The sequence below is a fragment of the Aquila chrysaetos genome, chromosome 17 (genome assembly GCF_900496995.4).
Source record: "Aquila chrysaetos chrysaetos chromosome 17, bAquChr1.4, whole genome shotgun sequence".
NCBI classification, from domain to species: Eukaryota; Metazoa; Chordata; class Aves; order Accipitriformes; family Accipitridae; genus Aquila; species Aquila chrysaetos.
In genome coordinates this window covers 10,491,095-10,518,538 of record NC_044020.1, presented here as the reverse complement: position 1 = coordinate 10,518,538, position 27,444 = coordinate 10,491,095, and positions in this window count along the sequence as shown.

Below are 27,444 nucleotides of genomic sequence, written 5' to 3'. Positions count from 1 at the left end.
GAACATGAGGATTATTATATGAATAGCAAAGAAAGCAAGAAACAGGCTAAAGAGAAGATGTTTATATTGCATTGAAACAGGAACTACTGTGCTAGAAGGAAGTTTTAGTACAATTCTGGATATTTTTGTCTTTAATACTTTCATTAGAGTAACTATTAAAGACTAGAAGTATACTAATGGCATTTGTTCAAGGTACAGCACAGTCAGGAAGAACTAGAGGCCTTAATTACAGAATTAGGCTGAAATTCCATACTGTAACATGAAAACACCTCCATTGAGGAATTAATAATGAAAACTGAGGAGTTAGCAGTTAGAAAATACAAAGGTGCTGAAAGACTTGGAAGCACCGGTGGATCAGAACATAGACCAGAAGGTGACTCTGAATTTGCCATCTCTCTGTAACTCCTGCTGTGCCGTGGGATGGAGAAAAGAAGTATTTCTGTGTCAATCTGGCAGTAGATATCCAGTCAAGACGTAAGTCTTGACATTCATATGAGGCACTGGCAAATTAGATTTTGGAGTTCTGATTCTCCAAACAAAAAAGGAAAAGAAACAAAAAAAGATGAATTCATGGCATGGAGCTCAAAGAAAGACTGCTCAACAACTTGGAGGAACTGAAAGCCTTTAAGTTTTAATTAGCTGAGTGAGTAAATTTCTAAAACTGCATGGGCTAAACACGAGAGAGGGAAAAGACTAATTTATATTAATTAATAGTGGTCTCAAGAAAATAGAAGCTAAGTAACTACAAATACAGTTATACTGACAGTTTACAGCTTCTAAGACTCAGGGGACAGATGTTCTGAAATATTCTTCCTACGGTGGAAAACTAACTGATTTTAAGTGAGAACTTGGTATATATGTGAAAATATTACTTGATATGTTTACCTATACCAGCAAGAGACATCACTAGAGGACCCAGTAGGTCTGTTCAATTCCATTGTTCATTGAAAAATCAGTCATTTCACTGATTGCTCTGAGGCAATTCTGAAGCAGCAAAGTGATACGTTATGTATATTCAGCAAAATGATTTAATTCCCCTGGTGTCCCAGTGCTCGTACAGCACATTCTCTCTGTTTTGGTAATATTTTTCAATAATTAAATTTCTCCAATAGCTCCAAGAATTTATAAAACATCTTCATTTCATTAATTTAGCAGCCAGTGTAGAATTTTAAGCAGCAAGTGTTCCCAAACTTCAGTGGCTTTGCAGATGTTGCGATGGATAGAACTCCAGTGACTTAAGGCATATTAGTGACAGTAACATGCAATTAGTCACACCCAATTACATTTGTTTATTGTGTTAAAATGGAAAAAAATCCTTTTTAACAACATGAAAATGACTTTAGATGATCTTATATGCTGTCTTTGTAAAGGATCTCATATTCCATCCTCTTGGCTCATACCTGTCCTCAAGAATTTGAGTTCTTTTCCAACTTCTTTCTACCCTCCACTCTGGCTTCCTATCTTCTGACATCACAAATAAATTTCTGTCAACCCCTTTCCGACCAAATCTGCAACTTTTTTCCAGCCACAGTGCTTTTTTGAACCTATTGATCATTCCTGAAGTCTCACCTTGTTTGACTTCTGTAACTAACTCTGGGAGCCTTTCCCAATTGAAATTGCTAGTAAGACTGAGACAGGGAAAACATGGTGACTCAACATTACGTAAACAGGGAGAGCTTTCAGTACACTTCCTCTGAGCCTCTACTCAAGATTTCCTAAGTGTTGCACAATCAGAAAAGGGAGTTTAATGTGCAGCAAATTGGCTTTTTTCACCTAATATGTTTTTTACTTTATTGAAGAGGAGAGTTGCTCTCTTTTACTGCAAGTCCTAGCCACTACTTTGTGATACAAGAAAAATAAAAGTCACATATCTGCCTATTTGAGAATTTTCTTAGTGCAGGCTAATGCAGAAAGCATACCATAATTATTAATTTGACCTATCTGTCAAACTTACATGGGTTCAGGGATAGGAGGCACTGGGTTATGAACTGAAGGTCTCAAGTAGTTGGATACAGAAAGCTTACATACATGGCATCCTTAAAAAAAAGGACTGCAACAGTCCTAACCCAGTGAAAGTGCATGTTTGTATGTTGTGTGCCTGTGTTTGTGTTTGAACACATGCATGCACCTAGGCTTAGCTGTAATTAAAACCTGTATTTGTATTTAAAGTATGTCCTCTCATTCATTAGCCTTGTATATTGGTTTCAGAATTGTCCATAATTTTCAACGTGTTGAACATTTCTTATTTGATGTGGAAGGCCAAAGAACAGAGCTATGGAATAACTGAAACCAACACTATTTTTTTTTTAACAAATAGCAATACTCATTAACTGGAAGAAGGTCATTATATTGTGTAATTCCCTGCTGCTTTGTTATGTGAATAATCAGTTTACATAATGAGATTTGAGAAATCCTACAAATTGCACAAAGTTTACTAAAAGAAGCATGAAGTGTTTAGTTTAACTCAAATACATAACTATAATATTTCATCATAGTAATTAGAGTTATTTTGTAACATCTGCATATCAGGGTCCTGATGCTTCACTTATGATTAACACATAATTAAAGCAAGCACATTATAAACCGGAGATACAAAGACAAATATTATCCTGGAGAACTTCTCATTTTAAATGTCAGTCAAAGGTCAGAGGGACATAAACCCATATTTGGGCTGCCAACAGGCTGCTAAGTTTAAGATGCATAAAATCACATCTATGCTTAATGCAATGAACTGGCACTGTTCTTTGAGAAACAGCTCGTTCCCTGGGCCCTCCCCATGGTCCAAAAATGGCCATTACCTTCTGCTTTATTAAGCCATTCTCAAGCTGTTCCATGTGGAAAAATTCATAACCAACTGTACTAGGTCATTTGTTGGATACACATTTTCATCTAATGGGTCTGCTGAATGTGCCTCTGATAACATGGATCACAGGAGACACCGCTCCATCATCTGGGACTCGAGAATCACCGCTGATGATTCACGTGCATTACCCCTCCATGATGCTTGGCATATTCCTCCTGGGCCAGGCTGGCATACTCTTCCTAAGCAGTGACAAGAATGTCACCAGGGCCCCAAGAAGGAAGTTGTGGCAACTTCCAGGCTCCGTATTTTTAAGGTGCCATGACTGTCACAACTGTTAGCTGGATGTCCACAACTGCTTGCCATTTACAGACCTTCTCTCCAGTAATTTTCCCACCTCCTTCTCACTCTAACCATTTTCCTCTCGCCCTACATAAGACTCGAGGCACTCCAGACATGACTTTTGCTCGTGGGTGACGAGTCCTGTCAACCTTCTCCCTGAAGCTGCCCTAGGTGCCCAGTGTACACCAGCTACTCTATGGGTAGTCTGTCAGTATGCTGGCTTCCCAATGTCTTCTCATCTCTCTTTCTTGAAAGTATTAGCTACTACTTTCACCCTCTAATTTCCATTACGTTCCTGGAATATAATTTGGGAGTTACCATCCTGAAGACTAACTTTCTTCTAAAAGAGTTCATAGACCCAGGAGAAGCACAAGCCAACATCCCCCAGTAATGCAAGCAGCAAGAGTCATATTTGTCATAGGCAGAAAAAAGCTGTCATTGTCTCCACGAGCAAATAAACTACTGAAAAGAAGGGAAAACCTGAAGCCTTCCCAGAAATAACAGGACCCCAGAGGCTGTCTTCCTCAGTGGATCTGCCAATGCTGCTTAATATTAATATGAGAATATTCCTTAGCATTACAGCCAGGTAGTACAGTGCACTTTACCAGCACATTGCTAAGTTCCCCTCCCCTTCCCCCAGTTCAGAGTGGATGTGTCCATACTGTACATTATTTGGAATGATCCTTGGTTTTATGCCCACCCTACTGGTCTGTATGGCTACTCGCCAGGGGACCTCTCTAGCATGTCATGCATGACATCTTCCTTTTTACTTACTGCATGCATGGTATGTGATTGTGCATACAGTCTCTAGAAAAGGGACAAAGTACCCTATGTATGCATGCAGGATTTTAGAGGTCAGCATGACACTGTGCTGTCCATAGCTGCATGCAACTGATGGTCTTGATGGTCTTGCCACAGTTGAGCCTGTTGGTCATTTTCATGCCAGATAACTTTAATACCTTCTCTAGCCTCGGAATCAGTCTCTCAAGGATGGAGCCAGGTGAGCTACCACTTACCAGAAGCATAACAGTAGAGCAGGAAAAACTGCTTCCAGGACTCCTGGGATATGGACAAATACTTAAAATGGGAGAGCTGCCCTCATCATCTCCCTAGATTTGGAATGCACCCATTTTTGAGTTATTCCCACTTTGAGTTATTATTATCAGGTTAATTTGCCCCAGGTAGTGAAGAGACTTCTCTGCAATCACTGAAAACAGAATTTTAATGGCATAATGCATCAAGAATGTATAGGCTACTCTCAGGCATGGTATGAGGAAAACAAGGTGCACATGAGAGCTCTAGGATGCTAGAATGCTAAATAAATCAAAATTCATGTAATCTCATCCATACAGCCGATTACTAACAGGGCCCAGAACAGGTTGCTTCCCAAATGATTTGCAAGTTTCATTTTAGAGAAGGCTAATTGAATGACATCAAAAGAGAATTTGAGAGTGCCCTCAAAATTACACAATGTTGCTGACCATGCATTTAGTACTTGAGCTTGTTGCCTAGTGCCAGTTTATTAAGGTGCATAGACATATTGGAAGCCACCAAATATTTAAATTGTCTCTAGACCCCTCTAAGACTACTCAGACTCCAGGCAGAGAAAGTTACCTACACTCAATTTCCTTGTTTAGCCATTAAAGCATGCAGAGAAAGAAGTGGAAACCTTGTAGAAGGAAGATTTGTCAGTAAGAATAGAATAAACAAAATTAAGGGGTCCTAACCCAATCTGCCTCCCAGTGTCAAGTCTCCATTCCAAGCTATGGGCTGCCTGCCAATGCTGTATTCATTAACGCTGTCTTTACAAGAAACGACGAGATTAGCCTACCTCCAAAAATGCAAAAATACACAACCAAAAAAAGAAGGCAAAAGATACTTCATTTAGCCCTGACTCTGGCTTTCCTTGCCCTTCATCTTGTTGACCAAGTGCTTCTACCCCTTTCTCTTCTGCCGACATTTTGACCTCCTCTGGCGAGCATGTCCACTGCAATACTGAACAAGGCAGAGGTGCCCCCTAATTATTTATAGCCAGGTTGCCAACTGGCTACCCACTCTCGTGGCTGTAAGCTCTGTGGAGACTGAGACCTCCTGAGTACTTCTGAGTCAGGGGACACTTGGATGACTACTGACACCTGGATAGCTACCGAGAGTACCCTTCAGTCTCATTGGGTCACAGTCCCACTGAAAGCACAGGGACCCTAGGCAGGAACTGGAGTGTACCATGCCTGGTCAATTTTAGGATAAGGATGTCATTGGGTATAAAACACATAACACAGCACACAGCTTGGTTTGATTCAATGAAGTATTCTTTTGTGATATAGCCTAAAATTTGGATCTGAGACTCTCATATGTGCTAAATAGGGGTTCAAATCTCTTGACCAAGATGTTGTGAGAGATTTCTTGTATTTTCTCAGTCCAAACAGTCAACAAACACACCAAGCAGAACAATCTTTTTCTTTCAAGGTGAAATCCAGAAGTCTAGATAAAAGCCAAGCTCATTAAATGCTGTTTTGATGGTTAATGAACATAGATTAGCAGGTTGTCGGATAGATGTGTGCAAGTTTGTTCTTGATGTGTTCCTGCAATGAACTACTAATGAATATTTTCTTTTGACAACTCTTTAATGCCTTAGTTCAACTGAATGCAAATCAAGTACAGAGAGAATATGATTTTTTTACAAAATTTCTGATATTCTGCAGCATCTCTTTTCTTTACCTATCAGCCTAGTTATTTTGTCTCCATGAGGCCTAAAAAAGATTTTCCTTGGTTACAGAATCATAGAACCACAGAATTTCTGAGGTGTGAGGGCACTTCTAGTCCAGGAGTTCTCTAATCCATCTCCCCTACTGTCCAGTTGAGTTTTGAAAATTTCCAACAATGGAGACTTCACAAAGTCTCTGGGCAACCTGTTCCAGTGTTTGCCCACCCTCACAGTAAAAAAGAGCAGTTTTAATGTTTAAAAAGAATTTCCTGCATTTCAGTTTGTGTCCATTCCACCCTGCCCTTTTCCTAAACACCGATGAGAAGAGTCCAGCTCTGTCTTCTTTAGTCCCCTCAGTCAGGTATTTATACACACGGATAAGATCCCCCTGAGGTTTCTCTTCTCCAGGCTGAACATCCCAGCTCTCTTAGCTTCTCCTGGTATGACAGTTGTTCCAGTCCCTTAATCACCTTTGTGGCCCTTGGCAGGACTCATGCCAGCATGCCTATGTCCCTCTTGTACTGGTGAGCCCAGCACTGCACTCAGCACTCCAGATGTGGTCACACCAGCACTGAACAGAGGAGAAGGATCACCTCCCTTGAACTGCTGGTGATGTTGTTGGCCAGCATGTCTGCAAGGGCACATTGTCTCCTTGTGGTCAACTCATTGTCCACAATGAAGAGCCCTCTTTTGCAAATCTGCTCTCCATCTGGTCAACGCCAGCCTGTACTGGTGCATGGGGTTATTCCTCCCCAGGTGCAAGACTTTGCATTTCCTTTTATTGAATTTCTTGAGATTCGTGACAGCACATTTCTTCAGTCTGTTGAGGCCCCTCTGAATGGCAGCACAACCATCTAATGTATCAACAACTCTCCACAGTTTTGGATCATCTGCAAACTTGCTGAGGGTGTGCTGCCCCATCATCCATGTCATTAATGAAGATCTTGAATAGTACCGGGCCCAGAACCAACCCCTGGGGTACACCAGTAGGGACTGACATCTAGCTGGACTTTGTGCTAATAAACATAAGCCTTTGAGCCTGGAATTTCATCTACTTTTCAGTCCGCCTCACTGTCCCCTCAGCTGTTCTGAGGGGGGAATATGGTCTATGAGGATGTTATGGGAGACAGTGTTGAAAGCCTTACTGAAGTCTAGGTAGGCAATATGCACTGCTCACCCCTCATCCAGCAAACTAGTCATGTCATCATAAAAGCTATCGGATTGGTCCAGCATTTCTGCTTCATAAATCCATGCTCCCAGTCATCATCTTGCCCTTAATATATCTTGTCCATCATGTGCCTGGAAATGGTTTCCAAGATTATTTGCTCTATCACCTTCCCAGACTGAGGTCAGAGTGACTGGCCTACAGTTCCCCAGATCCTCCTTCTTACCCTTCTTGAAGACAGGAGAGACATTTTCTTTCTTCCAGTCATCAGAAACCTCCCCTGATCACCACAACAGTTCAAAGACAATAGACAATTGTCTCACGATGACATTGGCCAGCTCCCTCAATGCCTGTGGACACATCCCATCTGGTCCCATGGCCTTGTGTATGTCCAGCCTGTTTAAATGTTCCCTAACTAGATCCTCCTGCCCCAAGGGTAAGTCTTCCTTGCTCCAAACTTTCCCAGTGGTCTCAGGAATTTGGGATTCCTGAAGGCAGTTCTTAACAGTGAAGGCTGAGGCAAAGACAGCATTGAATATCTCATCATATTCCATGACCCCTGCCACTAGTTCCCCGGCCCCATTCATCAGCAGGCTCCCTTTACTCCAGCCTTTCTTTTGCTGCTGTAGACACCCTTCTAGTTTCTTTCATAGCCCGTACCAGATTCAGCTCCAGGTGGGCTTTGACTTTCCTAACCCCATCCCAGAACACTTGGACAGTGTCTCTATATTTCTTTCTGAGTCACCTGTCCCTGCTTTCACATCTTGTATGCTTTTTTTTGCAGGGCCTTCTACCACCTTAGCAGGATTTCTTGCATGTGGGGAATGGACCATTCTTGAGTTTGGAAGAGATTCTTGAAAATCAACTCATCCTCTTGGAGCCCTCTTCTCTCCAAGACAGTATCCCACGGAATCCCTCTAAGCAGATCCATGAACTGGCCAGAGTCTGCCCTCCTGAAGCCCAGGGCTGTGATCCTACAGTTTGCCTTGTTCTCTTCTCTCAGGATCCTGAACTCCACCATCTCATGGTCACTGCATCCAAGGCTGCCCCTGACCTTCACATCCTCCACTGCTTCTTCCTTGTTTGCAAGTGTAAGTTCAGCAGAAAGCCTCATCTTTCAGACAGATGACAGCCTGAAGGTTCAACAAAGTGCAGGTCTTCCTAGCAGCCACAGAGAGGGCTTGCAAGACTTTCTTTTGGGAGGGGGTGATCCCTTCAGAGCAGAAAGGTGCCCATCAGGAGTGCTAGTTGCATCAAATGCAGAACACGCATGCAAGGTATGAAAAATGACAAAGCTGTTTCTTTCTACCTCTTTTTTGCCCTGCTGGAAAATCTCATGTGGTGAACAGGAGCAGAATTCACAAATGGTTTCAGGATGACAAAATTGCCTTTATTGAATTTCCTATTCACTATCCCAGACTTGCCAGTCTCCACTGTACAAGGCAGTGCTGCTGAAAGGACAGGTGAAGACAGTGCTGGTCGAAGGAGTGCCTTTGTTGGCAGCCTTAGTAGCTGGCTAATGAACATTTTGTTTTTCTTTAAAGAAGTTATGCCTACTCTTATACTGCAGTCAGGAACACAAGATGTGTTTCAAATTTGCATAGTTCAAAAAAAATCTCAGAAAGAGAGGACAGACCTCATTCATTTATAAACCATGTATAAAACAGTCTTGAGAACTGTGAAGGCCTGGAATATTTATATGAGGTATAGACACACATATTCAAAGAGCAAAGGAATAAAAGGAGCAGTGGAGAAAAACATAAATAAAAGGAAAGCTATGCAATACCAAAAAGGCTGGAGGCCAGTTCTGTGTGCAGAAGCACTCTGCAATTTTAGTACCTGCTACAGCTAATGGTACTAGTGAATATTGGAAATTAGGATTTAAAAGCTGATCTATTATGTACCACTTACTTTGTGACATTCTTCATCCTACATAGGGCCTTTTTTCCAGGTAGTTGCATTTATTATTTTTTTTTATTCCTACAAGAACACAGCATAACAATTCCCTAAATGATTTCTCAGCAGGCCCAGGTGATGCTTAAGGAGTAGAGTAGGAGGACTGACAGAGGTTGGAGTGAATGTTTCAGAAGGCATCACTGAATGGGCTGAGAGTGTGGCAGATGCCTCCTAATAATTCCCACTGTTGTGGTCTGAGATTTGAGAAAAATACTAACCACTGGACACAGGCCCACTGATGGATTGCTGGTGACTATGCAACCACAGCTTCAGCTGTGCATGATATGTTAGCAAACCACACATTTACAACAGAAAGTGCAATTTTATATTTTTCTTACTGACTGTGTAAGCTTTTGTCCTTTTCATACAGAGATACTCTCTGAGAGAGAACTGTTCTCCTCTGGCTTACACCTAACAGTCATTTCTACCCACCTGTGCAAAGCAGGTATGTGCTGCATCTATCCTTATGTCTCAAAAATATATTTACACTCAGATGTAAATGATGGCACACAACTGCAAAGCAGTGTTGAATGGTGCCTATGGTATTCAGGTGGAAAACAAGATGTGTATCCTATGAGCATTATAGGTATGTATTTACTTAGATTATATTTCAGGTTATTGAAACTTTTAAATGTTTCTTTACTTCAGGGAAGTATCTGGACATCTGTTCTTCCAGTAGCTCTCTGCATGTCATCATGCTTTTCTCAGTCACCCTTCTGCTTGTGGAGTTCTTCAGGACCCTCCACATTTATCTTAACTCTGTGGAGGAGTACAAGGCTGCCTCCTTTTTATGGAAGCCTTATTGTAGCATGAGGCTGGGCAACTGTGTCTCACTCTCCTAGCCCCAGTCAAGTACTTCTGGACCTAAAAATAAGTGTCTTGGAATCCCATCTGAAGGGAAGATCATATTTTCTCTACCTTTTCCATGTTCATATCAGAGCACTGACATTTCCCCCAGTTAAATACACAAATCACTAGTCAACAAACATAGATCATAATTAATAAACAACCCTTTTCTCTGTCAAGCTGAGACTTATCCATAGACCTTAACAAACTAAGCCTCGCAACCCTAAAGAAGGCAGTGTACTAAGTGCCTTTATTTTGCAGTGAGGCTGACTGTGGTACCAAAAAGTTCAGTGAGTCCCCCCAGGTCACAGAGCCGGTCAGTGACAGGGGCAGAAGGAAAGTTGGTCTCCTTGAGGAAAAAACCCTGTCCTTGCTGAAACTACAAGTCTCACTGTTTTTACATGGTCTAAGACAGACAGTTTTGAGATTCCTGGGTCTGGCAAAGTCTTGACCTCTTTCCTTTAGTGCAAGCTATAAAGTCCACTTCTCATGCCTGGCAGCTGTGGACTGCTGGTTTGATGATTTTGAGGGTCTTGTTGTAGCCTTTTAGTGACAAGAGCCTTTCACTGACACGGATGTTTTGGAAAGAATATTGATTTACTCCAAAGTGTTTGTAAGTAGTACCACTTCACCGCATGGAACTCCGTCTGTTTTTGCTGAACTTCAGTATTTTAAAGGCACCAGGATTTGTTTTAATATTTAAGGTGAAAGAGATAAAATAAATGCTATTTCTTACTGTGGCATCCATCACAGACAGCTTATGTCACATGCACCATTTGTTTATCGGTCAGAGGACACTCAGGCATGCCCATTGCAATTACTAAGTTCCCTTTTCCAAGTACAAATCACTGTTTATTCATAGTGAGACACACTTAAACAGTCTGAATTTGCAGCATGCCGAGCTGTGTGAATAGTGTGCTGATTTCTTTTAGGAGAAAGTAAATGGCTGTTAAAACAGCTGCAGGTCAACCAGCAGTGATCACTCTGCAGGGACACATGCTGCACCAGTAGCACAGTGAAAACTTGCAAAACCACCTGAGTCCGTTAAACTTTCATTCCTGTTCATGCAGAGAGGTTAGCTTTTTTCCTCTCCTTTCATAATAATTTAGGAACATTGAGAGCCTGTAGAGGATGTCAGTTTTCAAATAAAGTTGAACTAAAGCACACAGAACTTGCATTTTCATTATGAATTTTCAGGCTCTCCCAGAGCCCAGCAAGCTTAGTGTTTAATGGAAAAACAACTATAATGACTAGTATTAATATTATTAAGTCTTATCATGATGATGGCAATCAAGAGCCTCAGCTAGGATTGAAGTGTCTTCTTCCCCTCTCTGCATCCCACTGAGGAGACATAAAATAGCTCAGAAATGATGCCTGACAAAAAGGACTTGCTGCCTATGCAGCGCCTGCCTCTTCTCCAACGTGCTTCCTTCCCACTTTGCTATTCAGTATGCTGTGCAATACACTATGACTTCCTTTTGTGACCTCTCACATGATGATTATTCCTCTATGAGTTTCTCTTCTTCACCAGTTTATTTTCTTTCTTATCCCACTTTTCATCCCTATTTCAGGGACCTACATCCGTTTCATGCTCACTTGCACCACTGGTTTTCCATTCTTACTTAGCTCCTTTCCTTCCTCATCCTACTCTTGGGGGCTTTTCTGTCTTTCATGTTTCTTTCTTTTGTACATTCTGTGCCATGTACATTGGGTCAGATTGCTAAGGCAATATTCAGACCAGTCAGAAACTGGAGTTGCCTACATGGCCTTTCTCGTGCTGTGCCTATATAAAAAGATGGGACTTAGAAGGGATGGTACCAGGAAATCAAGAAGAGCAATGATCCAGTCTGATCCTGATGTCAATTCACTGTTCCATGGTCACATCATTTGCCTCATCTGCACCATCCCTTCATCCCGTGTGGGTAATTTACAACACACTGCTTTTCTTTTCATCTGGGATCAGAGTGACTAAAAGCAGGGAAATTCTTATTCTGTAAAATTTGCACCATATTAGTATAGCTAATATTTCTCTGACAGGTATGCTTTATAGTCAAATGGAGAAGTACTATACTTCTATAGACAACTGTGATACAAGAGCAGAAGTGGCAGATGCCCAATCCCCAACTTCTGGAAAAGAAGGCGCTCCTGCCTGCCATCAGCTGCCCCACTGCCCCTGGAAGTCCTGCCCCTTCTACAGTCATGTGGTCTGTTGTCTCCACCTCAGCTATTTTGTAAAACATCCTCCCCCACATGTTTACAGGTTGTTCTGTGACTCATCAGTTGTCCCATCCAACTTACCCAAAAATACATCAAAGAGGAAGTCCCTTCCCATTTCAGACAGAGGGTCACCTTTTTGTTTCAGCTACCGTGTGTCATTACAGAATCACAGGATGGCTGAGGTTGGAAGGGACCTCTGCAGGTCATCTTGCCCAAACACTCTGCTCAAGCAGGGCCACCTAGAGAAGGTTGCCCAGGACCATGGCCTGACTGCTTTTGAATATTTCCAAGGATGGGGACTCCACAACTACTCTGGGCAACCTGTGCCAGTGCTCAGTCACCCTCACAGTAAAAAAAATGTTTCCTAATGTTCAGTGGCAACCTCCTGTCTTTCAGTTTGTGCTCATTGCCTCTTGTCACTGGGCACTGAAAAGAGCCTGGCTCCATCTTCTTTACACCCTTCCTTGAGATACCTATAGACATTGATGAAATCCCACCTGAGCCGTCTCTTCTCCAGGCTAAACAGTTCCAGCTCTGTCAGCCTTTCCTCATAGGAGAGATGCTCCCATCCCTTGGTCATCTTAGTGGCACTTTGTTGGATATTCTTCAGTAGCTCCGCATCTGTCTGGTACTGAGGAGCCCAGAACTGGGCCCAGTATTCCAGGTGTGGCCTCACCAGTGCTGAGTAAAAGGGAAGATCACCTCCCTTAACCTGCTGGCAACACTCCTCCTAATGCAGCTCAGGATACTGTTAGCCTTCTTTGCCACAAGTGCGTGTTGCTGGCTTATGGTCAACTTGGTATCCATCAGGAACCCCAGGTCCTCTCCCGCCAAGCTGCTTTCCAGTTGGTTAGTCCCTAGCATGTACTGGTGCATGAGATCATTCCTCCCCAGGTGCAGGACTTTGCCCTTCCCTTTGTTGAACTTCACGAGGTTCCTGTCAGCCCATTTCTCCAGCCTGTTGAGGTCCCTCTGGATGGCAGCACGACCCTCTGGTGTATCAGCCGCTCCTCCCAGTTTTGTGTCATCAGCAAACTTGCTGAGGGTACACTCTGCCCCATCATCCAGATCATTAATGAAAATGTTAAACAGGATCAGATCCAGAACTGACCCCTGGGATACATTGCTACCTACTGGCCTCCAGCTATACTGTGCCACTGGTCAACTGCCCTCAGGGCCTTGGCTGTTCAGCCAGTTTTCAGTCCACTGTCTACTCATCCAGCCCATTATTCATCATCTCTATGAATATCTTATGGTAGCTTATTCATATATGATGTTCTCAAGATAACAGTATGATGGTAAAGAATAATCTGTACTCGTTTGAGGAAATAGGGGCCCTCATAACTAATTTTGGTGCGATCAAAAAGACATAATTAAGTGTAGGTTTAATCATAAATGTTCCAGGACAAAATCACTTTAAAGAAATCTTATTTTATGACATTTTGGCAAGGAAAAAATATTCACTGATAATTTTTAACCTGGTAAAAAATGACATTTTTATATGACCATTAGAATGTAAAAAAAAGGAAAAAAAAAATCACAGTATTTAAACAAATAGTTTCAATGGTTCTGAATACAGCAAAAATATCAATATTTACTGAGGAGAATACTTCAATCTTTTATTCAACTGTAGTCCTTGTTTCTTTCAAAGCTCTTTCTTGCTGCCTTCTGTAACCTGCAAGCATCTTGGTTTGCAAGTCGGGTTACAACTTGGCTTCTGTTCATATCAGCAGTTCACATTTTAGTGGCTTCAGAAAGTGGATTTCCACTGCCAAAGCTTCACACCCCACCAGGGGCATAGCAAATGGCTCTTAACTGAAGCAGAGGCATAGACATATTTACTGACAGACTGCTACCACACACATGTAAGAAATAAAACTCTGGACAATCAGTTTAACTTATGTGCTGAGGAAGTTTATTAACAGGGTATGGGGGGTGTTGGTTGCTAATCAGGCTTCTCGAGCCTTTTCCCTTTTTTCCTCAAGCAATGCTGTCCCTTCTGCACCTGTTCTTCCTTTCACTGCTGCAGGATGGGGCAGAAAAGGGAACAGACCAGGGCACGCTTCTCTCTTCTCCCTCCTCAGTCAGTCAAATGGAGAATTTTGAAACTTTCTATAAGGTCATCAGCCTAAGGATAAGGAAACACACCTGGCAGAAGCCTGCACCCTGTACTGGTCTTACTGCTAGGTGTAAGCTCCCCCAGAGTAGAGGGCAACGGGGGCTCCCTTGCGGCCCAGAGCAAAGCCCGGAGGCTGCCCTTGTAACGCTGCTGTGTCACCCTGCTGGGTTCTGGCCCCCGTATGTGGGGCCTCTCAGTGCGCCTCACGGGATGCAACTTTCCTCTGGAAAGCCCCGGGGCATGTTCTAGCTCATTCCTGTCCCCCATCCCTTCGGTACCCCACCCCACCATCCTTGAACTTCCCCCACCCCAAACACACTGCGGCTTGTCCAGCAGCCTTGTAAAGTGTGGGGCTCCAAAACAGCCTTTGACTTTTGTTTAATTATTTTCTATTAAAATTCAACTATTCATTAGTATTAAAGAATGCTGTATACACAGTATTCTTACACTTTTTGGATGTATATATTTAATTTATATCTCTTTAGAAATGTATATATTTATATGACATAACATATATAAATATATATAATGTGTATCTTTGTATCAATAAATAATACACACATGCACATATATAGTGTATAAACTCTTATATATAAGCACTTCCTGGTCAAAAGGAAATGAACAGCTAATCAGAGGTTGTTCTGAGATCACGTGGGTATGACGGTTTAAAAAAATGACAGGCAGCCAATCACAGAGCAATATGGAAACGTGGTGTATGATGTCAAAAATAGCGGCCTCCATGTAGGTGGTGGGCAGGGGCTTCCAGTGCTGATCCACTTCTGGATCAGCTGGAAGGTATGGCTGGTCCGGGCAGCCAATCGTAGGGCTGCTTTTGAGCACATGGTGTAAAATGGTATTAGGAAACAGCCTTCAGCCAATCACAGAACAGTATGAAAACATGTTCCGTACGATGATTTACAAAATGGCAGCTCCCTGCCATGAAATGGTGGACAACCCAAAATGGTGGCCCCCATGCGTGTAGTGGGGAAGGACTTCCTGTTGTGATGTGCACCTGGCTGAATTGGCAGGGACGGATGGCAATGCCAGCCAATCACAGGACAGTCCGTGCTCCCATCGGGGAAGGGCACTTTACAGAATGACAACCCCCAGGGACAGAAAGGGGAGGGGGCAAGCCAACCACATGACCAGAAGAGAGGCGGGACTTCCAGGAGCAGCAGGATAGGTGATGTCACCAGGGGGCGGAGCTTCACCAGAGCCAGGGAGAGGGAGGCACCTCTGATGGTCCAGGATCAACCTTGTCCTGGTGCTCCTGGGACGTGCTGAGTGAAAATCTTTCACTTTGTGAGAATAAGAACACAACTGCATTGTTGTGTTAGAAGTGACGGTCTGATACTGCTATATCTGGTCTAATGAAAATCTTTTCCTCAGTCATACAGCATTTTTTTTTCCTCAGAGAAGGCCTCACTGTGTTCAGTGATGTCCTGACTAGAAGGAAGTGTTAAAAGAAGAAAGAAAAAAAAAAATCAGCTTTTCTCCGCATCAAATCTGTTCTTGTTGCAGAACAGATTTGGCGGCCTGCGTACTGCTGAGGAAGGGCAGTTTTGTGAGGACGGCCAGCATGCCCTTCTGGCCACCTTTGGTTCGGAAACAGGGTTTACATGTACATAAAAGGTTATACTTGGAACTTCATAATCTGCCCATAGGCCGATGCCAATCGCTGCTTTGTCTACTTGTGGGAGCTGGATTTGCAATAAACCAGAATCATTCTACTAAAAAGCACAAAAGAAAACAATAAAAGAAAAAGAAACAATATATTACATACATCATATATAGATATATAGCCTTAACTTTTATCTTTTTTTTTTTTTTTTTTAATTTAGTATGCTTTACACTCTCTGTGAACTTAAAGATTTCATTTGTATCTGTGAAAATTTACAGAAAATAGAGATGGGAGAAGTATCCTGGCCATTGTCTGTCTAATCCTTAATTTAGCGAACCTGCTGTGCCACTCTGGGTAAATGAGACATGGAAGCACAAAGAAACAATATATAAGCAATATGCTCTTCAAGCTGAGAAAGTATTAGTATAAAAAGGGCAAATTATAGAACCGGCTAATGACTGTAATAGTTCCCAAGCTTAAAAACAGATGCATGCTCAATGCTTTACAATTCTTATATAAAAGCATTTACAGTCTTGCAGAGACATAATTGAAAGGCAAAACAAAGAAACCTTTAATCATAGCTGGAACATATTTTTAAAACACCAGAAAGGTACGGGCTGGCTGGTTGGAAAATGAATAGTAGAAAAAAAATGGGTCCTACTCAACCCTTATTTTTGCTGGGGTAACTCACTTGAAACCATTACTCGCTACAGAGTTGCACTGAAGCCAAAGGAGAAATAATTTCCCTTCTCTGAAAGTAACGTCAACAGCACAGAACAGCTGGCAGCTGGAGGTAATCCTCAGCATGAGGTCTGCAGTGATACAGGGTCCAGAGTTCAGTCTCCCTCCTCAATGTCAACGGGTTTATGTCAAACTCCAGCCACTACAGAAAGTTGTCACTCTTGCAGGAGTGCGCTGGGCGAAGGAGCTGCGAGGGGCTGGTCTTCATGTGAACGCTGATTCCGGGACGTCGGGATATAACGAGGTGTGTATAAATGACATGGTGTAAATTTATTAGCTGACTGATCAGATGGGATATCTCCAGCACATGAAGTCCTGAGTCTGTTTTGCCTGTTAGACATGGGCCATGGCATTAAATGACTCTCATGAGAGCAGCCATGGTGAAGGGTGTTTTCCCTGCATCATTACCAAGAAGGCCAAGTCTTATTTTTATAGACAGCCTTCAACACCAAGTCCAGCCGTCGCTTTACTAACACCCTAACTGGCCTTTGAAAATATGTTCCTGACTCAAGGATGCAAGCAGCTGCATTCCTGGGAAGTGTTAGATTACTGTGTAACATACCAGAATTACTTTTTATTTCTACTTTCACCATGCGGGCAAAGCAACAGGTGAACTTTAGTAAAAGTCTTGTATGTAAAAGGAACACAGAGCACTGTCCTCTCAGGGTTTTCATGCAACCCTTTTTTTCTTTTTCCACCAGACTTAACAATCTCATGAAGTGTTACGACTTTTACATCAACCAGTCTTTGAGCCCCCTCTAGCCCTAGAACATACTCCTGAGGAGTTAGTACAAAGGAAAATTAACTGTTAGAGATAGTTCTACAACTCAGCTGAAAAACATGCAAAACCTGGTGTGTTTTAGGTCTCTTAAATGGTTTCCTATATCTGTGCTTTTTTTGTTCCTTGTTATTGAGGCAAATCACATCATTGTGAGGAGTATCCAGATTGCTTTGCTTATTAGTGTAAGAGGTTAAAAATGATTACACTTTAAGCATTAAAAATGACAGAGACAGAAAGAAGACTTTCAGTCAGTCATTATGTAGCAAGCTATTTTTTTCCCAGAGAAAATATAATCACCATAAATGATGAATTTTGTATCAGTTGTTATTTCTCATAAATTCTATTTGATAAAGGCAATTAAGCATTCTGCTGAGGTATTGCTGTTATAGGTTCTGTCTTTATAAACCATTGCTAGACAATATAACAAAACAATCATAAAACACAGATGTATTTTATTTGCATTCATTTTAGAAGAAGGATGTATCAAAATCTTATTCTGATGCTGTAGTCTCAATCAAAAAAAAATTTTAGCACATGCAAAATTAACAGTAGCTGTGCATGTTTAAATTGAGATTTCCAGAGCTCTAATGATACTACTGATTTATTTCAGCAGTATGGGGTTTTGTCAGTTTATCAGTAGCTCCTGGCAGCCATGGTGAGGCTGTTTCTTGATTCCCAGTTCATTTCACAGCACAGTTTTGGACAATTCTTCTGATTCTAAAAGGTCTGTTTTATACTGTTCGTACACTATCATACTGTGATATACCTCATGTGTGAGGCTGTCAGGAAAATTAATGGGGGGAGGGGAAAGAGGAAAGAGAACCTCAGCTGCTCCTCATAAGTCTTGTGCTCTAGACCCTTCACCAGCTTCGTTGCTCTTCTTTGGACACACTCGTCGTGCTTAACCCCAGCCAGCAACTAAGCCAGCAACTAAGCACCACACAGCCCCGTCCTCAACTGGACAGGGGAGACAAATTATAACAAAAGGCTTGTGGGTCGAGATAAGGACAGGGAGAGATCACTCAACCAATTACTGTCAAGGGCAAAACAGACTCGACTTGGGAAAAATGAACTAAATTTATTGCCAATCAAACCAGAGTAGGGTAATGAGAAATAAAACCAAATCTTAAAACACCTTCCCCCCACCCTTCCCTTCTTCCTGAGCACAGCTTCACTCCTGAATTCTCTACCTACCCCACCAAGCACTACAGGGGGACGGGGAATGGGGTTTGTGGTCAGTTCATCACACGTTGTCTCTGCTGCTTCATCCTCCTCAGGGGCAGGACTCATCACACTCTTCCCCTGCTCCAGCGTGGGGTCCCTCCCACGGGAGACAGTCCTCCATGAACTTCTCCAACGTGGGTCCTTCCCACGGGCTGCAGCTCTTCACAAACTGCTCCAGCGTGGGTCCCTTCCACGGGGTGCAGTCCTTCAGGAGCACACTGCTCCAGCGTGGGTCCCCCATGGGGTCACGAGTCCTGCCAGAAAACCTGCTCCAGCGTGGGCTCCTCTCTCCACAGGTCCTGCCAGGAGCCTGCTCCAGTGTGGGCTTCCCACAGGGTCACAGCCTCCTTCGGGCACCCAACTGCTCTGGCGTGGGGTCCTCCCCGGGCTGCAGGTGGAGATCTGCTCCACTGTGGACCTCCCTGGGCTGCAGGGGGACAGCCTGCCTCACCGTGGTCTTCCCCACGGGCTGCAGGGGAATCTCTGCTCCGGCGCCTGGAGCATCTCCTCCCCCTCCTTCTTCACTGACCTGGGGTCTGCAGGGTTGTGTCTCTTACATGTTCTCACTCCTCTCTCTGGCTGCCATTTCTGTGCCCGCCACAACTTTTTTTCCCTTCTTAAATCAGTTATCCCAGAGGCGCTACCACTATTGCTGATGGGCTCGGCCTTGGCCAGTGGCAGGTCCATCTTGGAGCTGGCTGGCACTGGCTCTGTTGGACATAGAGGAAGCTTCTAGCAGCTTCTTACAGAACCCACCCCTGTACCCCCCCCGCTACCAAAACCTTGCCATGCAAACCCAATACAATGCTGCAGCACCTCAATGTCTTTCCTATAGTGAGGTGCCCAAAGCTGAACACAGTACTGAGGTGCAGCCTCACCAGTGCCGAGTACAGGGGGACGATCACCTCCCTGCTCCTGCTGGCCACACTATTTCTAATACAGGCCAGGATGCCGCTGGCCACCTTGGCCACCTGGGCACACTGCTGGCTCATATTCAGCCGGCTGTTAACCAGCACCCCCGGGTCTTTATCTGCCGGGCAGCTTTCCAGCCGCTCCTTCCCAAGCCTGTAGCGCTGCGTGGGGTTGTTGTGACCCAAGTGCAGGACCCGGCACTTGGCCTTGTTGAGCCTCATACAATTGGCCTCGGCCCATTGATCCCGCCTGTCCAGATCCCTCTGTAGAGCCTCCCTACCCTCGAGCAGATCGACCCTCCCTCCCAACTTGGTGTCACCTGCAAACTTGCTGAGGGTGCACTCAATCCCCTCATCCGGATCATTGATAAAGTTATTAAACAGAACTGGCCCCAGTACTGAGCCCTGGGGAACACCGTTTGTGACCAGCCGCCAACCAGATTTAACTCCATTCACCACAACTCTTTGGGCTCAGCCTTCTAGCCAGTTTTTTACCCAGTGATGAGTGCACCCATCCAAGCCCTGAGCAGCCAGTTTCTCTGAGAGAATGCTGTGGGAAACGGTGTCAAAGGCTTTACTAAAGTCCAGGTAGACAACTCCACAGTCTTTTCCTCATGCACTAAGCAGGTCACCTTGTCATAGAAGGAGATCAGGTTGGTCAGGCAGGACCTGCCTTTCATAAACCCATGCTGACTGGGCCTGATCACCTGGTTGTCCCGTATGTGCCACGTGATGACACTCAAGATGATCTGCTCCATAACTTTCCCCAGCAACAAGGTCAGACTGACAGGCCTGTAGTTCCCCAGATCCTCCTTCTGCCTCCTGTTGACACAATCTAGGTGGGATTCAGCTCATGGATTAAAATGCATAAATTAAAATGTTAACATTTGGGCATACACTGGCGCTCAGTATCTGATCTCCCATTATAATCAATGGAGAGCAAGATGCTACATGTGGAGTCTAGAGAGCTATTCAGTTTATTCTCAAGCGGACACATACATCTGACCGGCCTAATCTGAAAGCTCAATCTTGTTTTGCTTCTCTGTCCTATTGTCTTTCCAGCAAAGGATGAAGAACTGTAGCAGAGGCAAAAACAACGTGGAGCCAACAAACAATCCCACAAACATGAGACATGATTACTTCAGGCTTTGTTTTAGTTACCAGGGCTGGAGGTCTCATACATTCTCTAATTTCCTTCTGAATTATCAATGCTTCCAGAGTGCTTCTGGAGGTCTTGTTTTCCACCAAAGCTCAGTAAGAAAGTTGTCTCTTCCTCTCAAATGGAGACGATGTGTGTCTCCCTACGACATCTCTTGCAAATGTGCACTACATAGGATGCTATTCAGTATTTGTCTTGAATTTGAAGCTGAGCCATTTCTTGAGAGAAGTATTCTGGTGTAAGCACATCTTATCAGGTCTTCAAGATCTGGCCTGCCTATACACAGCTTCGAAGGGTCCCAGAAGCGCTGAGATGAGCCCGCTTCACAAGCTGTGGCTGTGTCCTGAAGTACAGACATGTACAGAAAACCTGTGGAACCTCCTTCATGTAGAAGGTTTAGAGGCTCTGACTTCAGAGTTCATCACCACTTACATACTTGACAGGAAAATATGGTATCTGTCTTTGTAAAGGCAGAAAGTAAGGACAGGCATGCCTTCAGAAATCTCACGGAGAGGGATTTTTATTTACTGGGCACTATGAATTAAGTGCTTCAGCACTGGAGTGGAAAATGGTTTTTTATAATGATTGTGCAATCTATTTTAAATGTAATGCTTGTGAGCTGTTTGAATACTGAGAGCATCAGCAAAAGTTAAAAGCTCATGGGCTCTGACCCCAGATACCACCGAAGACCGGATCAGCATTTGGAGTTAAAAATTTGAATTTATTGGTATGATATCAATTTATAAAATCCCATGTTATCATTATTCTGTCAATTATGTATATATTGCATTAGTATATGTGCTTTTATTTGCCAATTTTATTAAAAATAACTCTGGAAATGAATATATACTTATTATAGAGTTTATTATTTATTCTGTGTGAGAAATTTCAATAATTTCTAATTAGAGAAGAGGTCACCTACCCCTTCCAGACACCCAGGCAAGTTAAGTTCTTTCTGCAAAATTCTAAGCTGATGTCTACCAAGAACATGCTGATTACAGTTAATCCAGTTCAGTATGGAAGATATCTGAATAAATTCCTGTGATTCCTTCTACCCTAACCTGTGATTTTATTTTTAAAAGAAAACCACTACCAACAAAAAGGGAGCTGAAGAGTGTTGTTTTGTAGTGTAAAGTACAAGAAGCTTTGAAGATCTCCAGGTGAAATGTATTCATGGCTTTATCTTTGAGCAACTTCAGTTACATGAGTACTTTAAATATGTGTCAGGTACAATTAGTTTTTAATGAATCCATAATGAGTCTAATTACATTCTGCAATTCAAAATTCTGTCTAATTTACTTCCTAGTCAAATTTGCCTGCTTGCTTTTCTTACCTGCTGTAGTCAGGACAGTATTTACTGCCTTAATTCCCTGAATCATGAGTCTCTCCTGTTTGAATGGGAATCAGTGATTTCCGGCTTGAAAAGCAGCAGGGCACAGATGTACCAACTCTTGAACAAATGGATCAGCCAGCACATTACCTTTAAGAACTGATAATCAGCCTCTTTTATGTCTTTTAATAACAGTGAAAAACATCTGAATACACAAATATATATCATCTTATTTGATTATATTAGTTCTTTTCTCTTATTGGCTGGAGTTGCCCTTTTGTAGCGTAGCAGCATAAACACATTCTCAAGCGATGGTGAAAAGTAGCTGCCAAACCAAATTGAAACTCCTCATAATAATAACCTCCCTGTGTGAAACTTAAGGGTCTTCTTAATGTGCTGTAAAATAGCACTTTGCAGCCTCCACAACAAATAGAACAGACATATTCTCAGCAGGTTTAGGGGAGGAGGCAGGGGATAATCTCAAACCCAGCTGAAACAGGGTTACAAATAAATTATTTCTTGTATTCGACAGAGTCAATGCACAGTTTTAGGCTTGCAAAGAGGTTAAGAAAAAAAAAAAAATCAATGTAGTATACAAATGAAGAACCAGAGCCTAATAAAATTTATGCAGAAAAAATTTATAATCTAGATGAGAAAATGTAAAAAAAATATTAAAGATAACATAGTAAAGAAAAAAGGTGAAAAAGCATTCATTTCACGGCAGAGAGGATACAAGTCTTCTTACATAAGTGAAAGCAGATTTTTATCTATAAAAATTTTGGCACATATCAGTAGTGTTAATTCTGATGTAAATGATGACAGAGGTTAGTCCCTTAAGTCCTAACTCAATTTATATGAAAGTTATTCAGAAACAGTGACTTTAAGGAAACCTATTCTCTTTTGGAAAGTATCTCAATACATATACTGCATACAGGAAAAACAAAAAAGTCAAATAATATTATTTGCCTAAGAAGCTGGGGAATCTCTCTGGGCTAAAAAAGGCAAAGAAATAAAAAGAAAATGATGTAATTTGTCTTTGGCAGGAGAGGAACAAATGAAATAACACCGATTTAACTTGGGAAAAGCAAAAATGGAAGTAGAAAAAAGGCATGAAAAGGCAAGAACAAGAGTTCTGAGTAAAATTCTTTCAGTTTTTCCCTGGGCTAAAAATAAATAGCTAAATAAACACATTAAAACATTCACAGCTTTTTTCAAAAGAAGAAAATAATCCTTATTTCACAGATAAGTGAACTGAGGGGATGCAAGCTCAAGCAAGGGAGGTAGTCATGCTTTAGGATGCCTACTGTAAAAAAATCAGATTCTTTAAATCCTGTTTATCTGCTACTTCACCCTGGGGTATCAAAGCTGCTGATGCTGAAGTTCTGCTTGCAACTTGACCAGAAGCATCCCAGGGCTGAATACAACTAAGCCTTACTGGAATTCAAGGAGAGGTGCTCTTCTGATTGCCTCATCCCAAGGGCTTCATCCCCTAGAAGTTGTTCAGATTATGTTAGAGAGCTAAACTCTGCTCAAGACACCAAAGGATCATACACTGTTGGATCCTCAATTTTCTTCCCAGTAGTTCAGAGACTAGCAGGCTGTGGGAAAAAATAGGTCTAATTCTCACCTGAATCTCCACCTGTCTCAGTTTGGTAATGACCAAGCCATGCAGTGTCCTGAGATAGGGCCTTTCTATTTCTCCACATCAAAACTGTTCTCCTTTGCTCAAAATTATTAAATATTCATTTGACCAAAGAGAGGGAAGAGAGAGTACATTGATTTGATCTCTCTCTGGGCCAATAGTTAAGGCTCTGAACTCTAATAAGGGAAATTTGGATTCCTGTTTCTGTTCCAGACAACTATTTCTGTAGGTTATGTTAACAAACCTGGAATACAGATCACCTCCTCCACAGCAATGAGAAACAAAATTTTGCTCTTATTTATGTCAATAGGAGTTTTAGCATCAACCTCAATGGGATCAATATATCTTCTAAAAAAAATGTCACCCATTGTTTCCATAATTTCTATTCACTTTCTAGAAATCATATTTTCTCCTAGTTTTCTCTGTCCTTCTCAACTGCTGCATATTGGCCCCAGGAATGAATGGGAAAAAATTTCCTTCATGAGGCCTGTCCTCATGTATCTGATCTAAACCCCCTGAAATCAGACCTGATGTGTCTATCTGCTTGTTAAATAAGTTTATCCAGCTGCAGTCTATGATGATGCAGTCAACCAGAGGAAGGTGGTACACCTGAGTTAACTTAGTGTGCTTAATGTATTTTTCCTGACTGCTGGCTTGCTGCCTATCTAAAAAGTAAAGTTAATAATGGGTCTGAGGAAAAGTGTATCCAAGATAGCTCACCAGATGTTTGGAGTTTAGAAAAAGTGACTCTAGCACATTAGTCTTCTATAAAAGCTTTAATCTGAATATATATTTAGAAAGCTACAGTGTCATTGTTATTGATAGGAGAATCTTGCTCGTTGAGAGGTACTCATGCTTTCTTAGTGGTAATTACAAAATGTTTGTTTTGCACATCCTGGTCTAGTATGGAGGATGTGACAGAAGGTGTAGGCAGTGATTTTTTAAAGAAAGCAAGCTATCTCCTCCAGAGCTATTTTTTTTCCATCTTTACAACCATAGGCTTCAAAAAGCTTTAAAACTCAGTATTGGAGAACTGCTTGTTAGAATCAGACCTGTAACAGTTTTCTTCATTCTATTGAAGCCCTACATATAAGAAATTTGCTGATCAGTATTCAACAACCTTGAAATATAGATGCAGAGAGTCATAAATACATGGCTGGAAGGGGCCTGGTAAAGATGTCTAATCCAATTGCTTGCCCCAAGGCAAGATCAAATGCAGCTAAAGTATTTCTGACAGCTGTTTATCCAGTCTATTCATAGGAATGTCAGTGATGGATATTGTACAATGTCTCAAGACAAGCTGTCCTCAAGACAAAGAACAAAATTTCAAACTGCAGCCTTGTGTTCTAGGACTAGGAGCTAAATGACAGCTCTCTGAGAGGTCTGTTATACTGGTACTTATCCTGATTTACAGTAACCTACATATCATCCATAGGGTGTTGAAATTATATCTCCTGCATGATGTGCTGGCAGCTGGGACTGTGTGAGGTGACTGGAGATGTATATGGTGAATTGATTTTCAGAAAACTGCACTTATGAAATATAAAACCTTGCTATGTGGTTTAAGGATAACTACCTTAAGGATGCTATCTTTAGCCATATTAAGAATACCTGCTGGCATCTTCAAAAAAGTCCAGATGTTTTAGGCCCACAAATGTGATTAAAAGCTAGGAGACTTCACATTCAGAAAGTTACATGCACACTTTAGAAAGGTATGTACAGGTCTGCCATCTGATAGAAATTATTATTGAAGGTATAAACTGCAGTGCTGTTAGCCTAGGATATGTGAGTACTTGGCTGAAAACGTAGTGTTATCTTAAAGTGAGTATGCCAATGGAATTAAATAAAACAAACATCTCACACAATGATGTATGTGTGGACTTCACTGTTTTTTTTTCCTTTGTCTACTTTCAAATACCTACTTGACTTAGTAGGCATTTGAAAATAGACTAAAAAGATAAAGGTTCAAATTATCTTTCATGACCCCAAAGAGAAACCAGTATGAGATACAATTTTAAAATATGATTAATAGCTTCTATAGGACTTTTTCCAGGATATTTTAAATCTTCAGACCTTCTGCTTTAATTATATCTGAATTTGAACTATCCATTCTTTTTTTTAATTGTTGTGGGGCTGTGCAATATTATTAACCCTTGTAGCAAACAGCTAAACTTAAACCAGAAATGAATCAAAAGATTTATGTGCTTAACAAAAGATTCACATGCTTAAAAATGAGGAAACCACACTGAACATCTAGACTGATACTTCTCAGCTTTTCATATTGACAATGCCCCTTACTCAAAGAAAATAAAATATTTCACAAGATATTAACATTTTCTATGAAAGTATGAATGGAGATGAATCAATGAGAGCAGCAATGTTGTGCTGTGTTTGTCCGTATGCTTCAAGAAGCTGACAGAGTAACTTGATCATGAGGAATACTGAAGGCATAAGTTACTGGGAACAGAACTTTCAGGGCTTTGCAACCCCTTTTGACTACTTTTTGGGGTTCCTCTAGAGTATATAACAGGCTGTGCTTTGGGAAGCAGCTCTTGTCTGTCCTCTTGCTTAATGGTCTAAAGCAATTTGCCCAACTGAAGAGTGGCGTAACACAGGACCGTATAAGGGAGATTTTGATACATATTATATATCTGTCTTTTTATAAGACCAGGTGATGTCTATTGGTGTCCATTCCTTGGTTTCACCTGTCTGTGGCGTATGTCTCCATAGCATACAAACACACTAATCAGTGCAAAACCCATAGAATAGGTGTGCAGGAGTAAAAAATCTTCCCTTACGCATTGAGAAGGTGTACTTCTCCTTCACCACTCCTTTCTCTGAAAATGATAGATGGTTACCATAAGAATAGTAGAAATTTAGATTGGGACAGATCTGCAAAAATGTGCCACTAATTTCACAATATGTGTTTAATGATACAGTCTGAACTTGACAACTAAACAAATTTGGGAAAAACATCAGGTTTCCCAATTTACAATACATGAAATGGGAAAAGATAGTTTTACTCAGCTCTGTCAATGACACTTTCAGTCCAGTATGACAGGGAGTAGAAAGAAGCTCTGGAAACAGCATTTAAAAGATGAAAACCAAAACCATGTTCCGAATAATTATTGTGCCTTTATCTTATTTCTATTGCTTGTAAGGAATTTTGTCAGCAAACAGATATGAAACACTGTATAGCAACACTTTCATGAAATTACTTTTAATGCACAAAAAGCACTCTATTCCATTCAAAATCTTTTTGGAAACTGAGAACTGTTCCCAACCATTAAGGGAAACCTATCAAAATCGTAAAGCATATATAAAATAAATGTATGAATTTAAGTTTCAGCTTGACTTTTGCTAAGGTATAATAGAATATCAATGAGTAGGATTTACCATAACAATACTGTATCCATTATTTTGTTTGCTCAGTGAATTACAAAATCTTTCTGTTGTTTGATTTACTACAGGAGAGAGTATTCGTCTTAAAACCTCCACTCTGTATTTTGCTGCACCCATCCTTCACTCCTAAGAAAGTCAGAGGATCTGTAGGAGGCACAAGTGGACTCAGGTGCATCATGGGTTGTCAGAAGGATGAAACATCGGCTTCTCCTGTATATAAACCCCTATGCCGAGAAATGAGAGAAAGACAGACATGCAGAAAATGTGTTATCAATATCCTCATTTCTAGAAAGTATTCAGCATTTATCATTCACTGAAAAGAGGCACTAAATCATTCCTGTGTTACAGTATTGATTTGCTTATAAGATACTTTCTGAGGCTTAAAACACACATGCTGACTAGGTAAAGTGAATTTGAGGGTCTTTCCTACAATACCCTAATAATTTAGGAAGTACAGCAATCTAAAAAGTGCTGATTCAATTGA